Raw genomic sequence first — 15,454 nt, forward strand, 5'->3', positions numbered from 1 at the left:
AGCGACTGGGGGGAAGAGAGAGAGCGACTGGGGGGGAAGGGCGCGAGGGCAATTTTGGGGCGTTTGGTCTCCCTGCCCCTGTGTGTCCCCCCTCTCCCTGTCATGTCCTCTCCCTGTCCTATCCCTCCCTCCCCTCTCTCCCTCCCCTCCCCTCTCTCTCCCTCCCTCCCCTCCCCTCTCTCCCTCCCTCCCCTCCCCTCCCCTCTCTCCCTCCCCTCCCCTCCCCTCCCCTCTCTCCCTCCCCTCCCCTCCCCTGTCTCCCTCTCCCCCCCACCACTCCCCCGCTCCCCACTCCCCTCTGTCCCTCTCTCCGGCCCCTCCCCTGCCTAGCGAGCCCCGCGTTGCGAGGGCAATTTTGGGGCGTTTGGTCTCCCTGCCCCTGTGTGTCCCCCCTCTCCCTGTCATGTCCTCTCCCTGTCCTATCCCTCCCTCCCCTCTCTCCCTCCCCTCCCCTCTCTCCCTCCCTCCCCTCCCCCCTCTCCCTCCCTCCCCTCCCCTCTCTCCCTCCCCTCCCTCCCCTCCCCTGTCTCCCTCTCCCTCTCCCTCTCCCCTCCCCTCCCCTCCCCCACTCCCCCACTCCCCTCTGTCCCTCTCTCCGGCCCCTCCCCCTGCCTAGCGCCTGAGGTCCGGTGCCGTTGCTGAGGTCCCCCGCGTATCGTGCGGCTGATGGACGGCCGCTGCGTGCGGGCGGGCGGCGCATGCGCGGTGAGTGCGGGCGGCGCATGCGCGGTCAGTGCGAGCGGCCCGCGGGAGCCGGCAAGGCCGTTAGCGAGCGGGAAACTTCGGGCGGCGCGCCCGCGCTCCGTCCGCGACACCTGAGAGGGGGAAGTAGAGAGAGACAGAGAGGGAAGAGGAGAAGGAGAGAGAGGAGAGAGGGAAGAGGAGAAGGAGAGAGAGGGAAGAGGAGAAGGAGAGAGAGAAAGGGAAGAAAGAGAGAGAGAGAGAGAAATTTTTTCAGCTTCAGGCCCCGAGTCCCCCCTGCGCGAGGGTGAGGAGGACGGGGGGGGGGGTTGCTAAACACAATATAAAACTCAAATAAATTGTTAATTAATTGCCTAACACATAATTGAAATATTTACCTTAGTTCCCTAACACACAGAAAGTGTGGGGGAAAAAATCGTGGAAAATCAAGATGGCGGCCACTCACCTCGGTTCAGAAGGATAAGGCCCGCCCACACACGCACCGATTGGTCGACCGGTCAGGTCACCGAAGCGTAGGATTGGTCAATCGTCGAGTCACTCGACACTCAACTGTAGGAAGACCTCGACGTCACACGGTCGCTAATGAGATGCTAATGAGCGGAACGCTGAACGTTTTTGGGATACTGCGGGCGGGATTTTTGTCCGGCCGAAACGTAAATACGCCTATGACCGGTCCGGAATCGCAAGCTTTCTTTTGAGGCGACGCGCGCGTCGGTACGCTCTGTAACTTCCAAACGCATAGAGACCAGGCGGACAGACAGACAGACATCGGGACAGACAGAAGAGCCGCTTTATATATATAGATACACAACATAAAGCTGCAGATCTCCTTTGTTGCTCGGCAGAGTGTGTATCATAGCCAGCAGCACCTATATAGCACCTTTCATTACCTGAGGGCGTCCCAAATCATTTTACAGCCAATGAACTACTTTTCAGCATTAACAGTATTTTGCTTTTGTATTTGTTGAAGTACTTTTGAAGTGTAATCGCTGTTGTAGTGTCTGAAATGCAGCAGCCAATTTATGCACAGCAAGGTCCCACAAACAGCAGTGAGATAGTGGCCAGATAATCTGTTTTGGTGGCGTTTATTGAGAGATAAATATTGGCCAGAATACCAGGAGAACTCCCGGCTCTTCTTCGAATAATGCCATGGGGCCCTTTACATCCACCTGAAGGGTTCGCCTCGACAAGGGCTTGGTTCAACATCTCATCCGAAAGACAGTGCAGCACTCCCTCAGTACCGCACTGAAGCGGCAGCCTAGGTTATGTGCTCAAGTCTTTGGCATGGGACACGAACCTTCTGACTTAGAGAGAGTGCTACCACTGAGTCAAGGTTGCTACTTCAATTGATACTGTATTCTTTTCAAAAACTATATTTAGACATTTTTTATAGAAACATTCTTAAAACAAAAAACAATATAGAAAGTTAAACCACAAAAATATCAGTAAAACTATGATGACGAGATGCGTTGCGTGAAAAACATGAAAATGCATTACGAAGTAGATTCTCAAGCTGTGAATAAACAGCCTAATGTATGGTAATAATACTGAGGATGCTGGCATGTGGAAGTGTGGGAGGGATACACATCTCCATCGAAAGGATTTGGAAAGAGTTTTTTTTAAATAGATAAGCTTATGTAGTGAAATGTGTTTTTTGATTGATTCCTGGAAAAATGTTTTCCATACCCACTAGAGGTAGACAAAATTGGTTTCCTTTATATTACCAGGTACATAAATAGATATATTTCTTCATGTAACATGAGGGAGTAGCTTAGGGTATGGGTTGTTAGTGAAGAATAAGAAATATATAAAGCTTAAATGATTGAACTAATTTGCATATTTCAATTTGACCGCATATTTCTGCAACAGCAGTTACTGTTACTAAAAGATCTGCTGAAATAAACATTCAAACTCTCGAATAATGGTACAATTCTTCCATAATTTTGACTGGTTATACCTTTTGACGGTCATGTTTGAGTTCTCAAATACCCTTGAATAAGAGTATTGCAGCTGATGTAACTATTTAGATTACATTACAAAATAGAAATATTAACCAATGCAAATTTTCAAAATACAGAGTGCAAAGTTTAATATGTAACATGCTGAAATAAAAACAGAAAATGTTGGAAATACTCAGCAGGTCAGGCAGCATCTGTGGAGAGAGAAACAGAGTTAAGGTTTCAGGTTGATGACCCTTCGTCAGAACTGCTGACGAAGTAACATGCTGAATTTGCTAAGCAACCCTGAGAATATAGGAAACTAGTGTTTTTTTTAGCAAGGTCACCACAAAAAAAGTTGCAAAATTCATGCTTTATCTTGTTTTGGGAATAAACCAACTAATTTTACTTACTTTTGTTGCTAATAAAAAGTTTTACCTGGAGGTTTTTCACCTCAGCAATTTTCCATTGATAGACAAGAGCAGAGGGGGTGCCTTACAAACAGCAAGTCCTGGCATGTCTGCGAATGACCAATCTTGCTGTCAGTCCTAAGTTTCTGGGTGTTGTGGAATTAATGATCCAACTGCTCACCTCCCAAATTTCTGACTTCAGGCTATTAGGGTATATATCAGCAGGTCTATCAAAGGAAGTGAGGGATTTTAATTAAGCTGGAAAATGGCTTATTTTGGGAAGGGGGGGCCTAAATCCTCTGACCATAAACTCAAATTTAGACTGGAGTTAGCAGTGCTGTCCAGATTGGTGGGCTTTGAATTGCAATATGATGGCAGCATCCTTAAAGATGAAGGTGGTGTCAAATTGCATGTGTGTGTCTGTGTTGGATAAGGAGGTCTGTTGAGTTTTACTGCTCTTGGATAGATTATCCTTGGCTCCTCGGGGAGGCCAGATGTAGCAATATCTGCAACTTGCTCCTCTATTAAAATGGAGCAAACACCCTGTAAGTTCATCACCCTAGTGCAGAAGTGATCTTGCACAACAACCATTTCAGGATTTACCTCTGGAATGTGTTTGTTTCTCCCATCTGGTAATCTAGAGGCTTAACTCAGTGACAACCCAGGTTCTATTCAGCTATTAACCATGTAAGGAACTATGGTACAGACCATCATCCTGCTCATCCATGGCACACTATGTTAGAGGGCCAATACACTGTCCACTATCTCCTCCAGTGCAACACTTGTATGAACTTTCTTGTTCATATGGCTCAACGCATTCATGTTTAGGCTGATTTGACCACTCCAGTAAATGTCCATTTAACATTACAGGAAACTTTGTGATATCCGGCACCGACGGGACCGGCGTGTTGCCGATCTATCAAAGCTGCCGGACACACAAAGTTAATGTTGAAGCATATGGAGGTTTTCATCTCCGTATCTGACAACAAACACTGTTGCTTAGCAACAGCTTCTAAAGAGTCGGCTGCAGCTGCAAACATCTCTAGCTGAAGCTGTTGCTATAGCTACAGACCTTGCAGTGCCTGACTGGGGAAAAAAAAGAACGAGAACTAAAAAAACTTATAGAAAATGGCTCCTGATTTTTGCCGTTAGATCGAGTATACCGGACATACAACCTCCGGATAAACCAAAGTTTCCTGTACTCAAAACTGACCTCAACTGTCCTCAGAGGTTTTCAATCTGGCTGCATGGCAGCATTGAAAACCCAATACACAGTAGCCTGCACAAAGAAATATTTAAAACTCCAGTAACCCGAGTAAAAGAAAAATTGTACTTGCTACTCCTTATAATCCCAAAGATGTTATAACTTTTAAAAGCCTGTACAGAAATGTATTCACTGCTAACGTTGAATGGCTTAATTACTACCAACGTTTATATTTTATGCCATTAAAAAAAATTGCACACATTCAAAAATTTCTGCCCCACAAAGCAGACCAAATCTATTAAACTATTTAATTGTTTAACAGTTAAAATTATTTTTCCAAGCATGTAATTATGTCTGCACAATAAGCAACTATTGGGCCTGAATTTGTGGTTGGAGCCTTGCCCCGGGCGAAAACCTCCGAACCGCAATAAAAATATGAACCTACCTGATGTTCCCATACCTACGAAGACTCGCAATCCTGGGCCGGCAGGCCTGCGTAAAGACCCACGTATCCCGGGGCGCACGCGGTTCGCAAGCATCCATGGGATCCCATGGGCCAGCCCAACCAATGAGAAAGGGGCATCCCCATTATGGGGATTTCGTCCATTTACGTAAGAAATCCCCATAAGCTTAATAGGAATCACTCAAAAAGCACAAATTTCACACAACTTAAATAAAAATAAATAATTACATGGTCAAAATTAATTAAAATACAATGGAATTAATAATTTAAAACAAAAATTTAATTTTTTTGAAAAATAAATGTAAACATTTTTAAAGGGTCCAAATTAACCTGAACTAATTTTAAAGGTTTTTTAAGTTTAAATGATTTTCAAAAATGTATTTAAATATCTTTTAAAACTATTATGCTGGTAAAAGAAGGCCCTACGCCTGCTTTAAGAGTTTTGTGGGCATTCGCTGGGAAGTAGCTGCATCAGTGACTATCCATCTCCCAGGGATGCGGTGGATCTGTCAAGCTGAAATTTGACAGATCGCAAGTTCCGGGTTTTCGCGCATATGCATCGCACGCGGAAACCCAGAATTTGCAGGGCACTTACAGCCTCGTACAGGCTCCAGAAAAACCGGGCCATTAACTTTTTTAATGCAGTATATGGCTTTCATTTTTTAAATAAATAATTAAACATATACATTTTCCCTTATTGCCCCTTCTCCATCACTTTTTCATTATTCCCCAAAAGTCTCAATAAATTGGACCAGCACCAGGCCGTTGTAAGGATGGTGCGCACCACAGCCTCTGGCACTACAAATACAATGAGTGCTCAAACTCGGCCAATAGCACAGTATCTGTTGTCAGTGTAAAGTTTAAAAGTTTTATTTGAGTTCCTAATATCAGAGTAGCAAATTTAACACCAAATATGTTTCTGATGAGACAATAACTCAACTAAATTTCATCCATATAGAGTGGATATTATGACGCGCATGAATTTCCATTACAAAGCACAACAAAGAGACTGGGGCATTGTTGCAATATTAGACTCACGTTAATTTAAAAAGAATGTGGGGGTGGGGTGAAAATAGTCAACTGAAATAGTAGAACATTTACATAACTGCTATGTAGTATCTATTTCAGTGCACTGCAAAATCTGCAAAAAATGTGTAGCAGTCAATGCCCATGGGAAGCAGGGTAGAAACTATTCAGCAGCATGGGGACATTGGGAGCAGGTTGGAAGCCTACAGGAGCAGAGTTTTTCCTTGTTACTGAAAGTCAGTTGCCCAAGCGGCACATTCTGGACCTCCTGAGTGAGAGGAAGACTATGTGGACAGGCTAAGGTGTATGATTTGTCACCACGGTGTCTTTTTTTCTTTTGTTAGCAACTCCACTGCAGCCAGTGTCTTGGATCTTTTTGGTGACTATTTCTTTATCTGAGAACCAGATGCAGGCTGCAGTACTGGAGGACATATCTCACCAGCTATGTCCACGTTTCATTATGTGATCTGGTTACACCTTTCCACCTTGCCGTGGGAGTTGCAATAACACCTCAGTTTGTACTTGATGAGGAACGTGTTTCTGGTCACCATGTGGAAGAAATGCTGGAAGCCTCTAATTTAATCTCCAAATAGACTAAGGATATGGCAGGCAAAGGAGGCACATTTCATTGCTTGGGGCTTCTAGGTCAACCTTTTGCTCTTGATTGAACCCAGGTCCACAGCCCTCAAAGGCACAATAGTTCCAATGTACCTATCCCAACTCTCTCGGCGCACTAAGCCAGTCATCTATGCCCGGGGCTTGTGTTACAGGCTGTTGGCTCAGGCCCCATAACCTCCTACTTACCCAGTTAGGCAGTATTGTTTGGTAGCACATGGACAACTATTGTGGATCTGTGGGTCCTAGAGGCAGTGACCTCTTCTGCCCCACTTTGATGGGGATGATAAACTCCCAGATCATCCAAGGGGCCCTCCTTATGATAAGGATATCAGCACCACCCTTTACTCCTATTTACTTTATTGGCCCGGAATTTGCGGTCAGCGGCGAATGAACGGCACTCGCCGTTCTTTACGCTTACAGCTGCCCACAAACTTTTCGCGGGCTTTTGAGCGGCAACTTGTTGTCTTTGGGCATCTGATCCAGTGCGGCTCCCTCTACAGGGGATCTGTGCCATGTGTGAGCAGGACAAGCAGCAGCGTGTCTCCTTAACTCTGGGTTAGAGGGGCAGTCAGCAAGTGAGTTTTTAGATTACACAATTGATTGTGTCTGCACTAATGACCTGTCAGAAATCCACACACAGCTGCATAGCAGGCCTACAACAAGAGCTACGCTGCAGTGAGAAACATCATCGAGTTGTCTGTGCTGCCATGGAAGCTGCCATGGAAGCTGCCAGCAGGGGCTCCATCATAGTGCTTGCCACTGTGTTATTAATAGAGCTGACCACTGTTGACAGAAAGGTCTCCATACTCTGAGCAAATCCTTGGGACAAGTTGGAGCTGGACTCCTCCATGCTCCGCAACATTGTGTGCAAGCTCTCTGACAGGCTGCCCAGTGCACTTAGCATTTCCTGATAGATGCCCATCAGCCTTCTTCATTTCCCTAGCAGAACTAGTATGCGACCTCGCCCTTTGGCGAGCTAACACCTGTAGCATCCTACCCCCCTGCCCTAACTCCTGCGCTCTTGTGCCTGATGAGACACCACATGTAAACACCTCCTCTAACCTAGCTTCTAAAGTACGCGTGGTACCAGTATCTGAGATGGTGCTTTTGAGGGTCAGATCAAGTGACGGTGCATCTTCCTGAACACTCGCCTCCTCTTCCTCCACTGGCACAAGGGCTTCCACATTCTCAGAAGCTGGAATGAAAGAGTGGGACATGGGTTAGCTTGTGATGTGAAGGGAGTGCAGGGAGAAGTGGGTGGTGAAAGCATCTGCAGCTTGTCGTGGAGAATGTGTGGGGTGAGATAGAAGTCAGAAGGGACAAAGAGGATTAGGTATTAAGAAACCCTGCGTGATATCTCCTCCCACGCCGCCAGTCACCACAGCCTTGACTCTGCCCCTGCCCATGATAGCAAGCACGCTTTCTTCGAGAGGGAAGAGGGTGCACAGGTGGACTCTATCTTCTGAGGTGCTCGCCTGCTGTCTGGAGTTGCAGGCAACCTTCTCTTGCAAGAAGGACGGGAGTGTGTTAGTGAGAGTCTTGTGATGTGTTTGGAGAATATGCCTATCGTGGTAGAATAGCTGATTATCTGTGTGTAACGTGTGAGTTGTGGGTAAGTGAGGGTTGCAATAGTGGTCAGTGTGTGAGTATGAGGAGAAGGAGGTGTAGTGAAGTGTGGTGCAGTGAATGTTCGAGAGTGAAGGGAAGCGGGAACGGGAGTCTGATGAGTTATGTGATACGGCATTTCCTATTTTATTAAATCACTTGAATTGTTACTCATTTCTGAATGTTTCTACCACAAAATCGAATACAGCTGCATGTCTGTTAACAGTCCACTAGATTTTAAAACTTCTCAAGAGTGTGTAAATTTTGGAAAAAATAAAATTTCCAAATAAATATGGCCTGACTCAGATTGGGATTTACTGTGTTAGAATTTGTAGTGTATGTGCCTTTAAGACAGAACTACTTTTACAGCTCCTGTATACTGTAGTACCGGCAGTGACCACACCTGTATATAAGCCTTGCGCATGCCTCTGTACCCCCAGTCTTGAGACTACCCTCCTCCAGTAAATACCTGTTTATTGTTAAGATACAGCATCCGTGTGGTTATTGAAAAACAGCATAGTCTCAGAATCACGGATCTAACAGTGGCGACGAGTGTCGATTTGAATCTACCTGCAACTCTGCATTTCCCTTCAAGGATTCGCTCCGGGAGGGCGGTGTAACAAAAAAAACCAAAAAAAAGTCGAGGCCTGGAACACGGGCATCAACCACGAGCAACCGCCCAGTCGTCCGGCAGAGAGTGAACATCGCAGGGGAGGCTGTGGCGAGCCGGGCTTGGTTCCACAGCCACGAAGATCAGCAAGAGACTGACGACAGGTCCAGCGCAGACCCTTCCCGGACAGCGACGGCGGGAGCCGACCGACGGCGGAGAGAAAGCCGAGCAGCATCGACGGGGTAAGACAGAGGGTGAAGCGCACAGGGCACAGCCGGGGGTTGAAAACCGAGCGGCGTCGAGAAAAAAACAAAAAAAACAAACAAACCGGAGAGAGAGAGGGTAAAGCAACAGCCGGGTTCAGGACCGAGCGGCGTCGAGAAAAAAAAAACGCTCAGAGCACAGCCAGGGCTCAAGGGCTGAACAGTGTCCACGGGGAGAAGAAGGGAGAGCGCGGGAGACGCCATTGAGCCACAGAGAAGAAGGAAGAGCACGGGAGACACCATTTTTGGAAGCCGCAGTGGAGAAGAAGGGCGAGCGCGGGAAGGAAGGAAAGCGTGGGAGACGCCATTTTGTGCCAGCGGAGAAGAAGGGGAAGCGCGGGAGACGCCATTTTTGACAGTTAAATCACACCCAGGGATGCCGAAGAGTGGCGGTATCTCTACGTTCGACAATGAAGTCGAAGATTGGGTGACATATGTGGAACGTATTGAGGTGTACTGCAGGGCGAATGAAGTGCCAGATGCTAGTAAAGCACTGGTTTTGTTAAATTCCATGGGTGCAAAACTTATGGGTTACTGCGAAATCTAATAACCCCAGAGAAGCCGGTGAACAAGAATTTCAAAAGCATAGTAGAAATCCTACAGGACCACTTAAACCCCACACCGCTGCTGATAGCAGAACGATTTAAGTTCCATAAAAGGAACCAACACAAAGACGAAAGCAATGCTGAGTACCTAACGGAACTGCGCAAGCTATCGAAACACTGCCAGTTTGGAGCGGGAATAGCAGATACGTTAAGGGACAAGTTTGTGTGTGGGCTACAAAGTGAAGGAACCCAGAAACGGCTTCTATCAGAAAAGGATCTTACGCTGGACAAGGCTTTCAGTATGGCAGTATCACATGAAGCAGCCGCAAGGGGAGCTGCAGAGATACAACAGAGACCGCAAGAATATGGCACCAATGAAATGTCCTATGGAACAGGGAAGTGCTATCGCTGCGGCAGAACAACACATGACCAGAAGGATTGTTGGTTCAAGGACCAAGTGTGCAGACAGTGTGGAAAAGCAGGACACATAGCAAGAGTCTGCAGGTCTGGGAAGAAAACCAACAGTAAGAAATCTCCACAGGAGAAGTACAAAAAGGTACACCAGGTGACGGACAGTGGTTCAGACGAACAGAAAAGTGACACAGACTCCGGAAGCAAGGAGCTGGGTTGTCTGAAACTACATAAGGTAACCAAAATGGAGGATCACCAGACTATCTGGGTTACACTCAAGATAGACGGAGTCCAAGTGAAAATGGAATTGGACACAGGATCAGCCCTAACAGTCATAAACCAAAGGGACTACAAGCGGCTATATTCACATATACCCTTGGAAGCTACAGAGATTGTCTTGAAGACGTATACGGGGCAAAAAGTCTACCCCAAAGGAAAAATAAGGGTGAAAGTGACATATAAAGGCCAGGAAATACCTAAAATGGATATATATGTATTGCCAGATGGAGGACCACCACTGCTAGGATGTGAATGGATCCGGAAGATACAATTAGATTGGCATTCCAAACAGGCACTGAAGGATGAGGCCAAAAAGAATGACGACGTCACACCTGGACGACTGTCAAAAATGCTAACTGACGCAAAGGAAGTGTTCCAGGAGGGACTAGGAACACTAAAAGGCATAACAGCAATGGTTAAAATAGCGGAAAATGCAAGCCCAAAGTTTCTTAAGGCCAGACCAGTGCCTTATGCAATCAGACCAGCTGTCGAAGCAGAGCTGGAAGGGTTGGAATGTTCAAGAGTACTGTCCAAAGTAGACTGGAGCGAGTGGGCTACACCCATCGTTCCTGTAATGAAGAGATCGTTGAGTAATACGCCTGGGGAACCAAAGAAGGTCCGCATCTGTGGGGATTTTAAGGTGACAGTGAACCCAGGCCTTCACACGGTAAAATATCCGCTTCCACGAATTGAGGATATTTTCGCCTCTCTATCTGGAGGTAAACGCTTCACCAAAATTGATCTAGCCCAGGCGTACTGGCAAATGGAGGTAGAAGAAGCTTCGAAACAATACCTTACGATTAACACTCATAAAGGTCTCTATCAATACAACCGGCTGGTGTTCGGGGTAGCCTCGGCTCCGGCTATCTGGCAAAAGGCAATGGGTCAAGTCCTGCAAGGGATTCCAGGGACCCAGTGTTATTTGGACGACATCTTGGTCATGGGTGAAAATGACAGTGATCACCTCGCCAACTTGGAGAAGGTGCTCACCAGATTAAAGGAGTATGGGCTACGAGCTAATCGCCATAAGTGCGAGTTTTTCCAGAAACAGATCTCGTGTTGTGGGCACGTCATCGATGAAGAGGGGTTACATAAGTCCCCTGAAAAGATTGAGGCAGTAGTCAAGGCTCCAGCACCGGAAAATGTGTCACAACTGAGGTCGTTCCTCGGGCTGGTAAACTACTACCACAAGTTCTTACCAAATTTGTCCACGGTATTACACCCACTGAACACCCTACTGCAAACAGGGGTACCATGTAAGTGGGATGACGAACGTAGACGAGCTTTCCAGAAGTGTAAAGAATTGATCACATCAAAAGAGGTGTTGGCCCATTTCAACCCAGCGCTACCAATTCATTTGGCATGTGATGCATCACCCTATGGTATTGGAGCGGTGCTGTTGCACAAATTCCCAGACGGGTTGGAGAGGCCAGTAGCCTTTGCGTCTCGGTCACTAACCTCAGCCGAGCGCAACTACGCCCAGATTGACAGGGAGGCCCTCAGCCTAGTATGGGGAGTAAAAAAATTTAACCACTATCTGCATGGGCAGAAGTTCACCTTGCTGACTGACCACCAACCACTTGTCTCCATCTTTAATCCTAAGAAGGGCGTTCCAGTGATGACGGCACAATGGTTACAAAGATGGTCCCTGTTTCTAGGGGCGAATCAATATGAAATAGAATATAAAGGCACGAAACAGCATGGAAATGCTGATGGGCTATCGCGCCTGCCACTGCCTACTGTGGAGGAAGCACCAGCAGTGGACCCTATCGAGATATTTTATTCATCAATAATTGAACGATTGCCAGTAACGAATGCGGATATAGAGAAGGAGACCCGCAATGATCCGACGCTGTCTCAGGTATATGATTTGACGGTGAGGGGATGGCCAACACATGGCAACTCACTGTTGCCAGCATTCTCATCCAGAAGAGAACAGCTGTCAGTATGCCAGGGGACAGTGATGTGTGGATCCAGAGTGGTGATTCCACCCAAGTTAAGGGAGAGAGTGCTAAATGAGCTACATGAAGGTCATCTGGGGGGAGTGAAAATGAAAAGCCTTGCTAGGGCTTATGTGTGGTGGCCGGGAATCGGTCAACAAATCGAAGACCTAACTAAGAGCTGCTTAGGATGCCAGAAGGTCCAAAATGCACCACCACATGCCCCCTACACCCATGGGAGTGGCCCTCCTCTCCATGGCAACGGGTGCATATTGATTTCGCTGGTCCATTCATGGACTCAATGTTCTTAATAGCAGTGGATACTCATTCGAAGTTGCCTGAGGTGATAAAAATGTCCTCAACCACTACAGAGAAAATGATTGCAGTCCTACGGACCATATTTGCCAGAAACGGTTTGCCAGAGCAGATTTGCTCTGAAAATGGACCACAGTTTGTGTCCGAAGAGTTTCAAAAATTGATGAGAAGGAATGGGGTAAGGCATTATACATCCGCCCCGTGTCATCCAGCCACAAATGGATTGGCTGAGAGGTTCGTACAAACCTTTAAGAAGGCAATAAAGGCCATGTGTGACGATGAAATTCCACTACAGCATAAGATGGACAATTTCTTATTAGCCTACCGAAACGCGACACATGCAGTTACCAACCAGACCCCGGCCATGATGTTCTTTAACCGAAGGTTGAGATCTCATCTGGACTTGCTCAGACCAAATGTGCGAAGAAATGTTGAGGACAAACAATTCCAGCACATCAATGAGAAGCCGACAAGGAGCTTCAATGTAGGACAACCAGTCTTGGCCCGTGACTATCGAACAGAGAAGTGGTAACCCGGAACGAAATGCACAAGGCAGGGGCCATTAATATACACAGTGGCTGTCGGGGAGAACATTGTGAGATGCCACGTCGATCAGATCTTAGCGTCACAGGAACGCGTCAACCCCATGTCTCGAGTACCTGGGGATGAACCCGACATACCGGTAGCATCTACCTCAGAACCAGTAGCAGTGGAACCCGATGAACTACCCGATGAAAAGGGGTCAGAATCGCCTCTGCACCAAGAACAAGAACCTCAGGAAAGGCGCTATCCCGAAAGGGTCAGGAAGCCACCCCAAAGACTGAATCTATAAATGGACTATTGTTGTTTAATGTACATGTTAAAGTGTTAATTGCTATTTGAATATTAGGGGTACTACTAATCTAAAAGGGGAGGAATTGTAGTGTATGTGCCTTTAAGACAGAACTACTTTTACAGCTCCTGTATACTGTAGTACCGGCAGTGACCACACCTGTATATAAGCCTTGCGCATGCCTCTGTACCCCCAGTCTTGAGACTACCCTCCTCCAGTAAATACCTGTTTATTGTTAAGATACAGCATCCGTGTGGTTATTGAAAAACAGCATACTCTCAGAATCACGGATCTAACAGAATTGTTGATATTTTACCCTCCGCGGCTGAGATGACTGCCTCAATTGTTTTAAAGCATGAACTTCCACTATTTATTCAAGTACAATTAAGCATTATCTCAAATGTTCCCAAACAATGAGACAATCAATGATCCGGACCAGCAGACAGAGGGATCCGCAGTGCAGCAACCGAAGAAGAAAGAGTCAAATTGGACCCCTCTGGAGGGTCGCTGCCCTAAGCTTGACATGTATGCTCAAGCTGTCAGGAGATGCATCAATGCCAGATTCATCAGCCGCACTCACAAGACAGTCCAGAATGTCACCCGAGCACAACGCAACGCCATCCACGCTCTCAAGACCAACCGCAACATCGTCATCAAACCAGCAGACAAAGGAGGAGCCATCGTCATACAGAACAGAACGGACTATTGCAAAGAAGCATACCGACAACTGGACAACCAGGAACACTACAGACAGTTACCCGCAGATCCGACCAAAGAACACACCCGCCAACTCAACAGACTGATCAAGATCTTCGATCCAGACCGTCAAAGCATCCTACGCGCTCTCATCCCACGTACTCCCCGCGTGGGAGACTTCTACTGCCTCCCAAAGATACACAAAGCCAACACACCCAGACGTCCTATCGTATCAGGCAACGGAACCCTGGGTGAGAACCTCTCCGGATACGTCAAGGGCATCCTGAAACCCATCGTACAGGGAACCCACAGCTTCTGTCGTGACACTACAGACTTCTTACAGAAACTCAGCACCCACGGACCAGTTGAACCAGGAACACTCCTCGCCACGATGGACGTCTCGGCACTCTACACCAGTATCCCCCACGATGACGGCATCGCTGCGACAGCCTCAGTACTCAACACCAACAACAGCCAATCTCCAGACGCCATCCTACAACTCATCCGCTTCATCCTTGACCACAATGTCTTCACCTTCGACAACCAATTCTTTACCCAAACACACGGAACAGCCATGGGGACCAAATTTGCACCCCAATACGCCAACATCTTCATGCACAAGTTTGAGCAAGACTTCTTTGCTGCACAGGACCTCCAACCAACGCTATACACCAGATACATCGACGGCATTTTCTTCCTATGGACCCACGGTGAAGAATCACTGAAAAGACTACACGATAACATCAACAAGTTCCATCCCACCATTAAACTCACCATGGACTACTCCTCAGAATCGGTTTCATTCTTGGACACACGAATCTCCATCAAAGACGGACACCTCAGCACTTCACTCTACCGCAAGCCCACAGACAACCTCAGGGTGCTCCACTTCTCCAGCTTCCACCCTAACCACGTTAAAGAAGCCATCCCCTATGGACAAGCCCTGCGAATATACAGGATCTGCTCAGACGAGGAGGAACGCGATGGACACCTACAGACGCTGAAAGATGCCCTCGTAAGAACGGGATATGAAGCTCGACTCGTCGATCGACAGTTCCGATGGGCCACAGCGAAAAATCGCATAGACCTCCTCAGAAGACAAACACGGGGCACAACCAACAGAGTACCCTTCATTGTCCTGTACTTCCCCGGAGCAGAGAAACTACGCCATGTTCTTCGCAGCCTTCAACATGTCATCGATGATGACGAACACCTCGCTAAGGCCATCCCCATGCCTCCACTACTCGCCTTCAAACAGCCGCCTAACCTCAAACAGACCATCGTTCGCAGCAAATTACCCAGCTTTCAGGAGAACAGCGACCACGACACCACACAACCCTGCCACAGCAACCTCTGCAAGACATGCCAGATCATCAACACAGATACCATCATCACACGTGAGGACACCACCCACCAGGTACATGGTACATACTCATGTGACTCGGCCAACATTGTCTACCTCATACGTTGCAGGAAAGGATGCCCCGGAGCATGGTACATCAGCGAGACCATGCAGACACTGCGACAACGGATGAACGGACACCGCGCAACAATCGCCAGGCAGGAGTGTTCCCTCCCAGTCGGGGAACACGTCAGCA

General features: G+C 47.4%; 1 pseudogene; it reads right to left on the bottom strand.

The window, feature by feature from the left end:
• Positions 1–5,410: 5,410 nt before the first annotated feature.
• The window catches only part of LOC147107499 (organic solute transporter subunit alpha-like), a 98,410-nt pseudogene continuing 88,366 nt past the window's right edge, over positions 5,411–15,454 (bottom strand).

Source organism: Somniosus microcephalus, chromosome 14 (assembly GCF_052327205.1).
Source record: "Somniosus microcephalus isolate GS21.2 chromosome 14, FLI_Smic_1.0, whole genome shotgun sequence".
NCBI lineage: Eukaryota > Metazoa > Chordata > Chondrichthyes > Squaliformes > Somniosidae > Somniosus > Somniosus microcephalus.